The sequence below is a fragment of the Pelobates fuscus genome, chromosome 13 (assembly GCF_036172605.1).
Source record: "Pelobates fuscus isolate aPelFus1 chromosome 13, aPelFus1.pri, whole genome shotgun sequence".
Taxonomy (NCBI): Eukaryota; Metazoa; Chordata; class Amphibia; order Anura; family Pelobatidae; genus Pelobates; species Pelobates fuscus.
In genome coordinates this window covers 96,962,276-96,979,680 of record NC_086329.1, presented here as the reverse complement: position 1 = coordinate 96,979,680, position 17,405 = coordinate 96,962,276, and the positions used below count along the sequence as shown (strand labels likewise).

The 17,405-nt window shown below is 39.2% G+C and overlaps 1 protein-coding gene across 1 annotated transcript in view; it reads right to left on the bottom strand.

Moving 5' to 3' along the window:
• The window catches only part of VANGL2 (VANGL planar cell polarity protein 2), a 75,592-nt gene that overhangs the window by 36,273 nt on the left and 21,914 nt on the right, over positions 1-17,405 (bottom strand). Inside the window, exon 2 of the mRNA XM_063438920.1 lies at positions 6,455-6,623. The gene's annotated coding sequence lies outside the window, so the exon portion shown is untranslated. The remainder of the gene's footprint in view (positions 1-6,454; positions 6,624-17,405) is intronic.

Sequence of the window (17,405 nt, the reverse complement as noted above, 5' to 3'; positions counted from 1 at the left end):
AACGTAGCGCAGGTTCCTAGTCTGCCATAGGTCCAAACGCACAAAACCAACTCGCTTTGTTTTAAGTTTACAAGTAAATGTCCTACTTTAAGAATTTAGTATATTACTCACCTTACAGTACTATGTATATATCTCTATTTAAGTTTTTTTTTTAGGTGAAGATCTTTAACTGACTATTTTTATGACGAATGCATTGCTAGCCAAGAGGAATTATTTAATTATGGTTTGAGATGATAAACTAGACTGGAGATGCTCCTATCGTCTCCCTGATAAAATGTGTCTGTAAGGATAGGGGGAAGGGGGAGGGGGTCGACATGTCTATGCTGGGTTACCATGGAAACACTGCTAAAAGCCATTTTGAAATAAAGAATCATTGGTGTATCGGTCCTAGCTCTGGGTTTAAAGGGGCTGAAGAAGACAGGGTCAGGATGATGCAGCAAAGGGGAATCTTTTGTCCCAAAGGCAGGATTTTTTTTTCTCTTTTTTTTTTTTGCATCAATTACCATGGCAACTCAAAGGCTCTCTCTTGTGGTTCCCCAGCACCCTCCCTGGTTTCCTAGGTAATGGCAGCGGGGCCTAAAAATATTCTTCCAAGCAACTGTATGGCAAGAGAACCTGGGGTGGAGGGCGAGCAGACACTGAGCCAGAGAGAACAGGGGGGGAAAAGGAGAAAAACAAAATTCTTACCCCTCTTTTGTTCCAGAGAAAGGATCGGATTTCTCCAGGGAACCAGCATACAAAAACGCCTTCGGAAATAAAAGAAAACTTAAAACCTATCCAGCAGAGCTACACCCTGCGCAGTAAGAAGCCCTCCAAATAAATTGTGTGGATTTCATCAACCACTAAATTATAGAATACACAAACACTATAAAATATCTATTAATAAAAATATTACAGAACAACCATGTATTGACCACCAATATAGTACACATATAGTACACACACTATATAAAAATATATACACAAATCAAATTAGTCATTAATACATATAGGAAAGGGCTTATGTTGTACTTTGTGATCTAGATATTATATTTTTATTTTTTAATTCAAGTGTGTGTGTGTGTGTATGTATACACACACACACACACACACACACACATATACACACACACTAATTGGAAAAAAAATAAAAAAATAAATAAAAATAACTGGACTAAAGGCTGTATATAAGAGTCTTATATGACAGCATTCTGACTGTATGGCTTTTTTTTATTGCATTTTTGTATTGTTATTTTTTTTTTTTGTAAATCTTTTTTTTTTTATTAAGGTATTAACATGACATATAGAATGCGCAGTAAATAAACAGTGGGAAACACGCAGGTTTCAGGCATTTAGAATAATATGTCATAACACGAGACATGCAAATCTCAGCGGTATTATCAATAAGGAGACGCGCAGGTCTCCTGGTAAGTGAACATAATATATGTGCTTGATGGATAAAGTAGGCACTGAAATAAATGTAATGAGGATATCTCTTGGAGCACTCAACAAAGGGAACCTGTAGGGTTTCCCGAGGCACATCAATACGTTAAGGACAAGTGTGGTTAGCGTCGGGGGAAGCTTTTCTTTTTTTTTTTTTTTTTTTTCCCTAACTAGGCCTGGGACACGGGAAGGATACGTAAGTATGGGACTCTAGAATCTTTGGCGGAATGCCAGGGCATAAAATAAAGATGATAGTCTATGTACCTTCATCGAGTCAGGCGCACCAATCCGTAACTATGGCGTCTAACAGTCATGTGAACCCGTGGATGTCGGGGTCACCATGGGTGCCTATCACAGATTGCTACAGGGTGCCCGGGATGACACCTATTCTCTTCAGTGTGTGTATTGTGGCCCGATCCCCCATTCGGGACAAAGTGGTCGGAGAAGTTGTCCCTGCTAAGACTTCGCGTTCCCAGGGGCCTTTCCGTCATGTTCAAAGACGGGGGTGGTCATAAGTTAAATCGTCGTCCCCGTCGGCGGAGCCTGCGGGGTGCGTACGTCTCAGGTGTAGGTCACTTGTAGTTGTCGTGGGTAAGTTAAGTGTGTGGAGTGAGAGATTATGTCATAATTGTAGTGTGTGTGTGTGTAAGTGTTGTCAGGGGGGGGGGGGGAGTGTGAAGCGATGTGGTACCTCGTCGTGGACAGGGAACCAGAGTCGACCATCGCCACGGCATTTTTCGTGAAGATGCGAGATGGTAAGTTTATTTCGCAATTGCTATGGTGTAGGCGGTCGTCTGCGCCACGTAATGGCCTAAGGCAGAGGCATCAGTGGTATGGAGCCTGTAATTTGGGGGGACGATATCTCCCCGCTCCCGGTTTCCCACCCCGAGACCCCTAGGCCTAACAGTCGAGCCGCAGCAGAGTTAGAGAGAGAAGAGGAGGAAGTAAAGGTGGGGGGAAGGGGGGGAGGAGGGTAAAGAAGGTTGGTCTGCATCAGGGGGGACCCACTGCCGCCGTCCCCCCACTAGGGTGGCCGCGAGCACCCCTCGCCAGTTTATAGCGGGTGATGTATGTGAACCATGGGAGCCACATCTCCAGATGTTTCGTTGTGCGGCTGGTCATGGCGGCATGGATGTCTTCCGCACCGTGTATGTCTTCCACCCTGTTGATCCATTCTTTCTCCGTTGGTGTATCACGCGTTTTCCAATGTGCCGGTATGTTGGCTTTGGCGGCATTCAGCAGATGGCGTAGTATGGACCTCTTGTAAGTTCGGACAGGTTGGGTCGAGATGTGCAACAAGGCGAGCTCAACACTCCACTCCGGGATGTCACCCAGGACGTCGGTAATGGCATTTTTTATCATCGCCCAGTATGGGACTATGTCTCTGCACTCCCACCAAATGTGAATCAATGTACCTCGTTCTGCCTGGCATCTCCAACACAACGGTGTGATTGATGGGAATATCCTGTGCAGCAGGGTCGGGGTCCTATACCATAACGAGAGCAATTTGTAGTTGACCTCCTGGTAGTATGAGCTCATGGAGCTTTTCTGCTGCCAGAGTAAAGCTGTATCCCACTGTGCTGGAGTCAGAGTTTTCCCGAGTTGTGTTTCCCACTGTCGGCGGAAGGTGTGCGACTGGGTCCCGTCCCCGGCGATTAAGTGCTGATATAGTGCCGATATTGTATGGTCCAGCGGGCTGCCCCGGTCGCATAGGTCTTCAAACCAGGTAAGTTTTTTGTATTGTTATTGTGCATGATGTCAGGGATTAAATACGAGGTTACAGTTGTAAAGATAAAATGCACTCAAAAAACGATATAGTCACACAACTATATAAATAATTATGCATTCTACTACCTCCAGGGGTTCCAACACAAGGAGGCTGCACAGGATTGGCCAGTTGGCACTTACTTTCCATCTTATTGGCCAATGTTTGAAAGTATTCTCAGGTATCTTAATTCTGAGCTAAAGGAATTTACTAGTTTGTGTCCAGTGTAAAAGGAGTTATTAAACCGTCTGGACTCCAAAAAGGTTTGAAGTTAGATGCCTTGAAGCATTGTCTAACCCAAAGACCACTACGTCAGCTCACAGGAAATCTAAGGAGGCCTTACTCCCACAATCTGGAGGCGCAGTTCAAGTTAAATACAGAAATCATAGGGACCTTAGGCCCTTTACTGCTCAGCATGCAGTCCAATATGTTCCCCTGCCTAAGATCACAAGGAACAAAGGAAAATAAATAAGACAAACTCCTTATTCAGTTCATGTTAAAAAAAAAAAAAAAAAAGCATTTAAAATTCTCTTCTCAATGGCAAATGCCAAAATAAAATTCCACCTCAAAGGGTTAAAAGTGACTGGTGGGGGTGTTGGGAGCCTGTGACTTAATACCATAATAATACATAAGTAAAATAATAAGCTACGCTTTAAAGAGTTCTGAAAGGGAACTTGAACAACCAGTTTTGTTGTTGGTTTTTTTTTTTTTTCCCCTCCAGTTCAAAGTCTTCAGAAAGGACAAGAGACTCAAAGATTCAAAACCTGTCCCACGTGAAACTCCGTCACTGCTAGAGGCCTGTAAACGTGACCTGACATGGTGAACCGCAAGCCTCACACATGGGAAGAATTAAAAGAGACTTTCTAGAACTGCTAGGCCTTCCTCAATGGAATTTTAAATCTATTTGCACGCGTGGCCACCTCCCTTTGGCGAGGCCTCTATATTTAGATCCTTTGTCAAGGTATCTAGAGCCACAGTAACCATTTGGCCAAGCGGCACATTCCACGGATGGCGTAGCGTTCTGTCTGCTTTAGTGCTGGTGCTATTATTGAAAAGGAATACAGAAATCAAAGAAGAAAAAAAACAAAAACAAAACACCATGCAGTTTATAAAATATGGGTCCATGTTGAGCTATTTCAGGAACAATAAACATTTATTTCTCTCTCGGAAGTTAAAACATTTTACTTTAGAATCCATATTGGGGCAGGAGCACAATTAATACCTTTGCAGGATTACAAAAAAATGATGTTCAGGTATTGTGAAATTATTGGTACATTATTATTATAATTATTATTATCATAATTATATTAGTGCAGTGGTTCTTAATCCTAAATATGGGTCCCAGTAAAATATTAGTGTGTACCTCACTAGAATGATGAGAATCATTTATCATTTTCCAGGCAATTGCTCACATTAAATGGTTTACTGAAAAGGAATCCCCTTCCCAAGTGCATTGGAGACACCTTTGATAAAGGGCAGACCAAAAAAAAAAAAAAAAAAACTTTTTAAAATTTATTCTTTAATAAAAAGGACACTCCAAGCATTGTAAACCTCTACATCCCACTGCAGTCGTTATGGTGCCAGGAATGCTTTGCTGTCCTTCCAGGGCAATTTGTCAAACCATTTTAGAACGGTTGACAACTTACCGCAGTCACCAGCACCAGCTTTTCCTGCTAGAGAGCTCATATAGTCGGATATAAAACCAGTTTTATTGACCAAAAGTATTCGGCTAACACATCCCCCCCCATTGCGGAGCCAACAAGTCGCTCTTGCAAGGGTGGTGGAAGCAAAGCAAGTAGTTAAACCGTTCTAAAAAAAAAGTTTGCCAAATTACTCCTGGCACCATATGCAAAAAATTGGAACTTGGGAGTGTTCCTTAACCCAGGGAAACAAAAAAAAAATTAATCACTACCGATCTTACATTGCTACCAAGTTTAATTTTATTTATTTCATTATTTTTGGGATATTTATGGGGAAAGGAGGACAATTTCTGACATCTATCATTATATTCTGTTCCATCTAGAGCACGTTGCATGGCTCAATAAGGTAGAACAGAAAGCCGTTTTTTATGTTTTGGCACTGTAAACGGTAAGCTATATTAAAAGGATTAAATGTAGAGCCATAACCCAATTTTTTTCAGTTTTCCCTGCACAAATTTTTCTTCTTGTGCCATTAAGCTTGCCAAATATTGCAACCACAAATGAAGACACCTATGGTTAAAGGGACACTATAGTCACCTGAACAACTTTAGCGTAATGAAGCAGTTTTGGTGTATAGAACATGCCCCTGCAGCCTCACTGCTCAATCCTCTGCCATTTAGGAGTTAAATCCCTTTGTTTATGAACCCTAGTCACACCTCCCTGCATGTGACTTGTACAGCCTTCCATAAACACTTCCTGTAAAGAGAGCCCTTTTTAGGCTTTCTTTATTGCAAGTTCTGTTTAATTAAGATTTTCTTATCCCCTGCTATGTTAATAGCTTGCTAGACCCTGCAAGAGCCTCCTGTATGTGATTAAAGTTCAATTTAGAGATTGAGATACAATTATTTAAGGTAAATTACATCTGTTTGAAAGTGAAACCAGTTTTTTTTTTTCATGCAGGCTCTGTCAATCATAGCCAGGGGAGGTGTGGCTAGGGCTGCATAAACAGAAACAAAGTGATTTAACTCCTAAATGACAGTGAATTGAGCAGTGAAATTGCATGGGAATGATCTTTACACTAAAACTGCTTTATTTAGCTAAAGTAATTTAGATGACTATAGTGTTCCTTTAATAATAATTAAAAAAAAATACGTCAACAGTACTGTTGGGACATAAATGCCGAAACACGGTCTTTCAGAAACAAGAATTAAGTAGCCATGTGTCAAATTATTAAAAGATCAGTTTAGAAAAATATATACTTGTCATCCGTTCACAAAAAGTTCCTTTCCACGTTCTACTTGCCAATAAGACTGGTCAGAAAAAAAAAAAAAAAAAATATGCATGAAGTGGAGTGGCACTCACTACAATTTTCTATCCCTAGTGCCTCCAGACTAGAGTGGTCCATTCCCAGTGTATAAAAAATCATGAAGGAAGTTGTACCGTGCTCATAGGCAGCAGATTGTATTGGAAAACCATACATGGGCCCAGATCCTGCTTTATTCATGATTAAGGGGGTAACGGGGACACAAACCAAAAAAGAAGGACAAGTACATGGATTGGGCGGTGATGCCTTTTGGTATATTTAGATATTTTAGAACACAAAGTATCAACACAACATGAGTCTTACCAGATGATGAGGACAGTGAGGTGGTGGTCGGTGATTTGGGTCTATCCTAGGAACCACTGGACATGTTGTGGGGGAACTGCATGGAGTATTCTTGAAAACCCGCGGACTTCGGTGGCTCAGCATTGAGACTCCTCAGAGTGGATTCCTTTCATGGCCTGAAATCAAGATCCTACAAGAAAATAGAATTTCACGTTAGATCCTTAGACATGGCAGAGATTTTTTATAGATTTTCTGAGACAATTATCTAGCACTTCACCCACTTCCCACTCCTTAGATCTGTTTGACTATATTTCCCCTATACCATCTCAAATGAACATTTTCTTTTTTTTTTTTTAAAGAAAAAACATTGCAAAGTGCAAATTTGACTTTTCCAGCCAAATATATCTTGTGTTAACTTTTTTTTTTTTTTTTTTAATCTGTATCATATCTATATCGATCTTACCAAATAACATATGCATAAAAAAATATATAGTTTATAGGGGAACAAGGACCGGGAATAATTCGATTTACTTGTGAACAATATTGAAGCGGCTCAGCTGAATTAGGTTGAATGCAGCTTAATAAAGACAAGGGAAAGGGTCCAAAAATCAGTAGCCTATGGAATCTGATCTTGTACCATAAACATTTATCCATCCATTATGTTTACAGCGGAGTGATAAACTACTTATCATGCAATCTCACATATCACACAAAACAAAAAGAACTCGCTAAAGTGATGGCCAAATAGTGCCTGCTATCCGTTTATAAAAAGTAAGGTTCACGCTTTTTGTGATTTGGCCTGTTTGCTGGGATAGGACCAGCCACCAGCTTGGCTCTTTTTGGAGAGAAGAGATCATGTCCATGTGCCTGTTGCAGTTTTTATGCACACGCTGGATGAAACAGACACAGCGAAGTATAGAGTGAAAGCTCTTTCTTCGCGAGTATGAAGAAACGAAAAGCTAGTTTGTTGCTAGCTAATTGCTGCAGTTGGAAGCACTCAGAACTGAGAGCAGGATGAGTGTACTCACTACTCAACACCAGGAACTTTACAATAAACGCAAATTTGTTTGGTCCTTAGAGCCTTTAAAGACTGATGAATAATTTTAAAAGAAATAATGATTGCAAAAGGATTTTCTATGGTCTATTATATTAACCCAAAGCCATTTTGTTTTCGTTCAACTGACACGTCGATCTTTAACAGGAAGTTTAAAAAGGTGTTTCTAGTTACAAATAACATTTGTGTAGCTATAATTGTCCATTCAATTATATCTAGCATTACAGCAAGTACAATCGTTAAATATATGACTTGCAGGAGATAAAAAAAAATAAGTGCAAGAGAAGTTACAATTGAATTTTTTCTTTTTTTATCTTTTGCAGAATTCACAGAAAGTTGCTTAAAAATTCTATACTACAAGAATGCAATAAATGGCCATTATCAGAAAAATAAGATTAGAGTTTATATCTAGATAGACTGCTAATATGATAGTTCAGGGGTTTTAAAGCTTTGACTTAGTTTGATCAATAAGCCCCTACAGTAATGTCCACAGATTAGCACTTGGGAGGGGCTCAATTGGAGGCCTTCTCACTAGCTCACAATGGATCCATAAAGATACAGGCATGCAGAGTATGTTCCGAGAGCTTCAATTTGAGTCTAATAGTTATTAATTCCTTCCTGGCTCTAGAAACCCAAGCAGACATTAGGAAATCCTACCCTGGCAGTCCCACGCTCGCACTCCCAGAGTTCATTACCTCATCTCGGCCTCATCCATCATCGAGAGCTCTTGCTGTCTGTGCACAGACCAAGAGCCATGAAAAATAATGAATCTTACTCCAGCCCCGTCTACGTTTCATGTAGGCCATGAAACAAGACTGGCGGAGATTCCGTGGCTAACGAGCAGGCCAAGGAATTCCACATATTTACTTTCTTTCAATGTTTTGCGTCTAAAAATAGTTTCTACGGTAGAAGCTCTGTTTTTTTTTTTATATATATAAAAAATTACTTTAAAAAAAAAAAAAAAAAAAAATCTCTAAAAGCCAGCCCCCTTTCCCACTCTCGTTCGTTACATGTTTCTAGAATCTGACATTAGCCACGTGGATCAGTGGCCAATCCTAACCTACTCTGTTATAAAAAAGGTTTTCACAAGGACCGACTAAGAACCTGGCCAGTAATTAGAGTGGCCCAAATACAAAGGTTTAAAGAGGAGACCAACTCAAATGATTCATTGCTTTTTGTGTAATTAATGTACTTTGCACCTCGACACACATTTAAGAACATAGGAAACATTCTTAAGCACATTTTCAACATATATGTAGGTATCTAGGTAGATACATCCATCCTTAAACGTGTGTGTGTATGAACGGCTTGAAATTCCTTCCAATCCTATAGAAGCAAATTATGGTAATGCAGAAAGAAAGCTTCCTGATCTCCTTGTGCAAATGTCAGAAGCCATTCTGACTCAGCTTGTAAGCTCTGTAGAGCTGGGAGCTGTCATACCAGCTGCAAAAATTGTGCCTCCCTTATAAAATGTAATGGTAGCTGTAAAGCTCTGAGTACATCTATTGACGCTCCAATATTATACGTTGTGACAGCTAACTCTTTGCACTCCAAGTCTCAAACAGACGGAAGGCCCGATTCTGTAAACAAATGTGATGGCGAGCAAATTAATCAGAGCTTAAAAATGATAGCAGAGGGTAAGCCGTTTGTTATCGGCCTGCAGTCAAGCCTATTTTTGATTTTACGCTACCATTATACACGCACACACATGGTATAAAAAAAAAAAAAAAAAAAAGTTGTGTATTTTACATCCGTTGCAGAACATCGAGGGTAAGGAAACTTTCACAATGGAACAAAAGTAGATTTATTTACACTGTGTAGCCATCAAGACACAGAGAGAGAAAAAAAAACACAAATCCAGGTATAGTGCAAATCAGACAAAAAGTGCATTATGCGTGAATGACAGAGTTTCGAATACAATACGATGGCAACTAGTTACAATGCAAAGCCCTACAGGGCAGACTGCGTGGGAAGCCCAGAGAATGCCCGTGACAGACACCCATTGGGTAACAATGAAACACACAGGTAAACAGATCCCTTAAAATAACAGGCACGTCATGTGACCGCAAGCTATAATATTACAATGCCGGTTACACTAACAGGACATCAATACTGGGTATGTGCACAAACAGGACAGATATAAAAATAAAAAAACTTGAAGATTATACATAGGTTTAACAATGTAAAAAATCCAAATGTCAGGAAAGAAGAATTTTAGTGTGTGCAGTCTAGCACAATGCTCAGCCAAGCAAAGAGTTACATTTTAACCATAAAAAACAGTGTGTTAACCTTTTACTGCCTCCACCGGGAGGTTAATCCATGTATCTACTACTTTTCTGCTATGAAATGCACACCCACACACTAGCTTACAACCTCATAATTATGACATCTGGTCTATAATTTAAATAAGTACTGTAATTGCATTTCTAGAATCTATACTGAATCAGCATTAACATCCATTACTTCCAAACACAGAAACAAAGTCCCCTAAATAAAACAAAAATTACTAAATATTTTCTACTTTTTTGGTTTAAATTTGCGGTTTAAGGATTCCAGAAGACTGAATAAAACTCAAGTTGAAGGCATTATTAGGCCGTCGGCACTCGAATGGTTAAACAAGCCGTAACATTACACAAAATGAGGGACTTTTTACATCATTCTTACCAACATACATATAATAGCCTATTGTATTGACATCTATTCCATCAATTTGTACAGTACTAGAATGGCAACATTTTATTAAAAAGAGGTTATTTTTAAACAGAGAAAAACACCACCAAAAACAAACAAACAAAACACAACCATCTTTGAGGCATCTTCTATGGAGACCTGACTAACTTTCGATCTCCAAACAGGAACAAGTCCACTTCACCCAAGTGTGTTGTAAGGGTCAGGAAGAGGCCCGAGTCACCAGTGGCAGCATTAGGGATCGTTTAACAAGCCATTGCCCTATTTAAGTCCTGGAGCTGAACCTTGGTTTAGATCTTTTCATACTCTATGTCCTAGACTTCATTCCGTTAATTACAGCTGACTAGGTGGGTCCTCATTCACTTCACTAAGCGAGCACGGTAATCAGGATGAACACCTGCCAGGTTATTAAAGATCAGTTCTACTAAGCAATAACTAGACAATTCATGCCTGACAGTTTGAAATAACACAGGCAGACCAAAACATATGGGGATTGTGTTTTATTGAAACACTATATAAAATGAAGAATACGTTCCTCAGCTCATAACAGCAGGTTTCCCTTCCACTCCTAACCTGGTTGGTCCTAGTTCTTCTCCAGCATATATACATTAGGTTTTACGTTTTGTGAACTTAACAGAACTCCCCCATCTAGTCTTCTTGCCGCTATATATTGCCCTCTTTAACCTTGGACGAATCTCACAAGAGTAGGCATTCGGTTGCTAGGATTGGACATGACAAAAATGGGGCACATTGACGTTGTGGCAGGCTTATGCAATGTATGAGCATATACTGTAACTAAACCACCATTATTTTTGCCTAGATGAGGTGCTTACAAAAAATAAAACTAACGGTTTAGTGAATGAGTGGATCCATTGGATCTTGTATGAGAGATATATATTAGAGTTTTCTATTTAGCTAGCAAATTCGGTTTATGTTCCTTTCTAACCCTGCCCTTGTTTCTAACACATTATATAAACCTTGAAATGTAGATATTTAGTGAATGCTGAAAACCAGACTACACAGAGTAACCAAGTCTACAAATGAATTTCATGACAATACATGCTTTTACCATAACTCTCACTTTCCTTCACTCACCATCCAAAGAGGTTTCCGTGGGTGGTTTTGACGACTGCCCTTCACAGGATTTTCTCTTCTTTAATGTAAACTGCCATAACTCTAAAACGACTTTGTATTTATTAGTAAATAGGCCTTTGGAAAGATCTAATCAGTACGGTCCAATGTCTCCTAACATATCAATCAATGACTACACAGACAGGTGTAAAAAAAAAAAAAAAAAAAAACACAACTAAATTAAGAAACCCACATGGAAACAATCCTTTGACTTCCTATGTGATGGTCCGTGAACTTCACCTCCTAGATCTCTGAATATTTACCTTTGTTATGAAGACAATTGGACAGAAATTTCCTCCTCCTCCCTCTTCCTAGACCTGAATGGTTCAATATCATGGAATTAACACTACAATGATCCATTAGGAACTATATTACAAGTGGTTTCTTTTAAATTACCATATGACTGGTGAGTTCCACTAAATCTGTCACTGGGTAATGAGTTCTCGGTGCAGGTATATAAGAGACCAGGCTCAACACATACCAAAGATGGAGTCCACCCAATCTTTACAGCATCTACTACATTACACTATGACTGAAAGTGTAAATTGAGGTTACTGGTCCAGTATCTGAATGATGCCATGGCACTGGTTCCTCCACTGTGCAAACAGCTGCCACCGTTCAATTTCTTCAGGAATACCAAGGTCAAGGGCATCATTTCGTTAAAGAAAACTACAATTATTTCACACCACAGAGGACAGAGAACCCTGGCTAAGAGTCAAAACCATACAAACCATCTCCTTTTTTCAGTCCCTACCAAGCTCATACAGTAATAAACCCAGGATGCCCTTCTATATAGTTCCCTCCAACTATCTTATGATAAAGGTCCGTAGGTTTTCCTGTATTGCTTACAGTTCCCCATTAAGCTTTTAGGCCTGCCTCACTATACACAAACCAAGACCTGAAAAAGGCTATGCCAAGAACAAGTTGAATACTATTGGAGGAGCACTGGGAAAGCATTTGACAAATGGGTTTTGCCTGGGATATTTGTTGGAGAACAGGTAAATACTGTGATAATTCCAAACCTGGCAACTTTACCAGGTCAGCAGCCTGGACATCAACAGTTTGTTTTTTCCCCTAAACACAGAAACAGAAAGGGGCAGACTAGCACAATTGGGCAGAGCCTGCCTGAAAAGAAAAGAGGCAGAACTACAGAAAAGGCACACACCCGATGCCTGGCCAAATGTCTACAAGAAGAACGTCAATATTGGTTGGGTTATGGGGAATGCCAGAGTTGTTAAATAATTAATCTAGGCTTTTAAAAATACTCAATTTTATATAGTTTTTTTTTTTTTTTTTCTTTCTTAAGACCACAACCACTCTAAGGGTGTAAAGCCAGTTTACAAGCCATAGCGATAATGTCCTATTACTTTCAGTTTTGATTTAAGCCAATGTAACTCGAGTCCTAGGTCAACGAGAATTCTTTTTCCCAGCTCATGCTGTCTGAGAAGTGTACACCATGGAGATTTATACTGCTAGAAATGTAACTAGCACTGTAAACACTGACTAATGGACAGACACAAGAATATGACAGACCGAGCTTGGAACAGTTGTTGGAGGATCTATTTTGCCTGTGTTTATCTTACCTTTTACCAGAAAGCTCCTATTAATAATATAGAGCACAGTTAAATATACAGCAGTGTTTATAGAATGAAAGCAGGGACAACTCCTTAATTGTGTAAACCAGAAAGGTGAAAATTAAGGCATAGTACAGATGCGTTTATGGCTTTTAAGATTAATATATTTGTTTTGTTCCAGAAGCTCTTAAAGAATTAACCAGTTACTGACATAAACCTTCCATGTCAGAATAGGAATATTAAATGGTAGGGGGTGTTGAATCCCTGATAAGGAATCAGTGCCACTAGAGACCTAGACCTGAGAAGCGTTAATATACCAGTAATGGGGTGGGCTGCACTTGGTCTTAGAATGCAAAGATGTGTGATATTTTGTAAAATCTCTTAGAATCTATTCTAAACCATGCTTAGAGCTTCCAAAATAAAAATAAGAACTTAATAAACAGCTGCTAGATTTAGGCTTCAAGAGCAGGCAAACTAGGTTCTATCAGTCTACTATGTTTAAATTTGTAATCGCTACAAAATCGCTCATAGCTGCCAATGTGAAACAATAACACAACTCACATGGGTTGTAGAATCACCGAAACAGTCAACAGTGGTATAAAAGCAGGCCAACTTCGCCTGCAATATTACATTAAATCAAAACACAAAAATGTTGTAGTCGTTCATGTCTAACAGGTCTATGGCTGGCAGGATATAGTTACTATTGTTCTCAGGATCAGCTCCCTCCGGCACCAAGGATCATGAACCTTTCACCCTTGTAGAAAAGAACTGTGCTGGCAAAGCTTATACTAGGATTTAAAAATAACAAAATCTTCACGACCTCCTGGCAGAGAACACACAAAATAGAAGGAATGGAGAATATGTTTCTGGACGAGTATAAAATATAATATATATATATATATACACACACACAAACAATATCTAATTGCCATAAAGAATTATTAACACACACACACATAGAATGTGTGTGGGGGGGGACACAAGAGGACATTAGCCAATTCCACTCCAACTGATCTACAACAGGTGTATGCAAGGGTCTCCTAACCCACTGAACTATATAGTCAGGCTGGTCATAGTCTAGAACCAGATAACAGGTAAACCCATATTTAACCAAGCAGTCAGGTCAAGACATGGAAAACTGGACTTCCTTCTGCGATGTTATTTTTATAATGGCCAATGCACAATGCAAAGTTTTAAATACAATGACAACATAAATTTAAAAAGTCAGATCGAATAATAGACTACAAAATGCTAAAAATACAGTTAGCAATTTCTACTTAAAAAGTAAACTAAGCTATAAAATGCCAGTACAAAAAACAAAAACAAAAAAACAATAATGAAATGATCATATTTAAAGTGCACAACGTAGGTGTGAATAAAAAAATAAATAAAAAAATAATGATCTTGAAATATAAAAAGCAAGAATGAAAAATAATCCTAAAGTATGCTCTAATTGAGAAATTAACCAACCCAAGATATGGCCAGTAATTATTAAATAATTACGCACATACAATAACCTGCTTAAGTCACAATATCCTCTCTCTAAAGAGAGGATTTGTTACATTAGGGAATTAAAAAGTGAAGCCATCTCCTTGTGGCAATCAAACCTTTCATCGGATGCTCACGGACTTAATCTAGAGCTTGTTACTACCCGTCTCTGCTGCGACTATTCCTTACAAAACCCCTAGACTGCTTAGAACTGCATGGATCAAGGAGACAACCAGGAGTTTGACTTCATTATAGCAACTGTCAGAAGCTTAAAAGAAAACCCTCAGTGGCTCTATCCTTAGTTCGACGTTGACAGGAGCTGAAAATACAGGGTTGGTTTTCTTTTATCTCGAGAAGGATTTCAAGGCATCAGCACAAAGGCCTGGAGTAGCAAAGGACAGAGAGTCATTTCAACCTGCTGCCCTACCGAGAACCAGCAGCTGCCGTCAATACATTGAAACCACACCGCCATCTATCATACCCACAACCTGTCTAGGCCTCGGATGAAGTGAGGCCTCCAAGAAGACTGTTTCATCCAATATTCTCCATGGGATAAGCTGCCCTCAAACAAACACACACACACACACACACAGACCAGCCAAGACGAAAGGATCACAAAGACTTTCCCCTTTCCCCCTCCACCCCACCCAAATTCAAATTTGGATAAACAAGCAAATGCATAGGGGAAGTCAGACTGAATAAACAAACTACAGCCACATTACAGTATATAGATCTACAAAGCAAGACTATAAAAAAGGTAACCAATGGGGTTGGGGTGGGGGGGAGGGGATCAGAACTCTATTTGGGAAACCTCATTGAAAGCTTAATTTTACGAAACACAATGAAAGCAGATAAAAAAAAAAAATAGAACTAAAAATGTTACATTTAAGGGTGAATGGTATATGATAGTTATATTCACAGGAATAATTAGCTAATCAAAAAAGTGTGAGGTCTCCAGGTATTGGTGAGATGCCAGTCTAAATACATAGAGTGGTTTTGGCAAAATAAAGTAGTTGGTATCAGTAATTTTGCTGGAATGGTAGATATAAAATGAGGAGCGTTTATAACGAAATGATGCTATTTCTCCCTCCCCTTACCATCATTTGGTAAACGTGTAAAAAGGTGCCTGTTTTAGACTTGAAACCGAAAATGGCTTACCTCTGTGCATTCTCTTGGGAAACTTGTGAATTACAGAGAAAACCAAAATATAAGCATTAAACGCACACACCACAAACACAAATGCATTAAATATACAAAAAATATATTTATTTTTTTTCGAAAGAACAATAATAAAAAATAAACAATTCTACTCTCTACCCAAGCAGAAGAAGAACAGACTTAAATTTATAGAAAGCCTGTAACCCGGTGGTGAGGGCATGTGGGTCTGGTTCTTAAGTGTATGGCTCTGGACAAGATCAGGAGTTACAGATTATAATGGAAAGGGAAGTCTCAAGGAGCAGATACAAATGAACGATCTGATAACTGACAGGCTGTAGAGGGGGAGAAGGTCACACAGACCACTTCAGGCCTGCAGTTTCACAATGCTGACAAGGTGCCGTGCTCTGGGAGAAAAAAAGGGTGGCTTTTCGGTTTAACATTATACGGATGCAATCTCAGGAGTTGCAGGTTGGTGAGTGCTCAAGGGCAGGTCAAGATTATCATGGATGGCAATAAGTAGGGTTGATGTAACCAAATGGTTGCACCTTCTCAGATTAGAAACACAAAATACTTTGAATGTTATAAGGTCATCATCATGCACCCTGAATGGAACTAATCATTAACCATGGAAGAATTAAAAGCAGAATTAAAATTGCCAGGAAGAGAACCTACACTTATGAGGTTTGACTGGGTTTTTACAGTTGGTGAAAAAAAAAAATCAATATATTAAATGTTTGTTGAAGGGAAGGGCTGACGTGATAAAATTTATGAGCCAAGTCACCAAGACGAGTCAACTCCCCAAGGAAACGTAACAGGCAAATGTGAAAATGGAAGTCACACTGTACTTTAACTGTTTGAGTGCCAGAGGCAAGACGAACCCAAAATGTGTCTGAAACACTAACCAAATGTTGGTGAAAATTCTTTAGGATCTAGAGTATGGTTTAAGATTACCTCTGTGTAATCGACAAGTCTGACAATTGTACATCTTCCATCTAAGACAGAGAGAACTCCCAAGCATTCTATAGATGGAACAGAAAGGACAAAACCATTGCGGAGGTTAAAGACACATAACAAAACTGTCAATCAACATAGTGCGCGAACAAAGTCCTTGTAGCATGTGAAATGTCTCTGAACATGCCAATTTAATTAGAAAGTAAATGGGTCCTGCTGCCAATCAATGGTACAACACCCTACAAAGAACTGCAACAGAAGGCTATTGTATGGCTATATTTCAGAAACACACTCAAGTTTTATTCCCCCCTTTTTTTAATTTTTGTTATAATGCAACTTTCCAATTATCAAATGTTTTTTCATTATCTCCAATTGAACATTTTATACCACGTAATTTGACCAAGACACAATGAGACAAACCAATAGGATAGCTATGCAATTCTGAACAGAATTAAATGGCCACACTAAAGCATGTGGCTAATGATGCTCTACTGGAGGGTTCAATGCGGGCAATGTATTTATATACCCATCACAAAGCTTGCACTATCAGTCGGGGGAAAAAAAAAAAAAAAACAGGAAATAACGCCAAGGTCTCAATTATGGGATTCTGGTCCCAGATATCAGCAGAAGAATGCTAGAATAGCTCCCATTACAATGAGGCATTCAAAGCACTTTAATGAATTATTTTATCCAAAGCCCAATGGACCCAAAGCTCAGGTACATCGAGCAAGGTCAAAGGATCCATCAAGCGTCGGTATCGAAGAGGAAACCTGAACATCCAAGCATCAGCAGATAAGCTGTGATCAATAATATGCTGGGTTTAAAGTCAATTAACAGTATGTAGGATTGCTCTTAAATATATTCATGATGAACTGTGGAGATAACAAGGGAGTCTGCAGCGACACACTGAGCATCTTTAAACCACATT